Here is a 229-nt window from a genome sequence, read left to right as displayed (position 1 = left end):
TGCCCCCCCCCCCTCAAGATCGTCTGCATAGATTATGTGATTTACAACTGTCATGCAACCGATTATGCAACCGACTTTCTTGGAGTTGAGAATGCCTGATAACCCGTCCCTGCACACCGATAAGAGATATGGAGACCGCGGTGACCCTTGCCGAACCCCACGCGAGATATCAAATTCCTTGCAGATGATTTCTCCTCATCTGATACTTATGTCGATATATGTGGAAATA

The sequence above is a fragment of the Penaeus monodon genome, chromosome 23 (assembly GCF_015228065.2).
Source record: "Penaeus monodon isolate SGIC_2016 chromosome 23, NSTDA_Pmon_1, whole genome shotgun sequence".
NCBI lineage: Eukaryota > Metazoa > Arthropoda > Malacostraca > Decapoda > Penaeidae > Penaeus > Penaeus monodon.
This window is presented reverse-complemented; position numbering follows the sequence as displayed.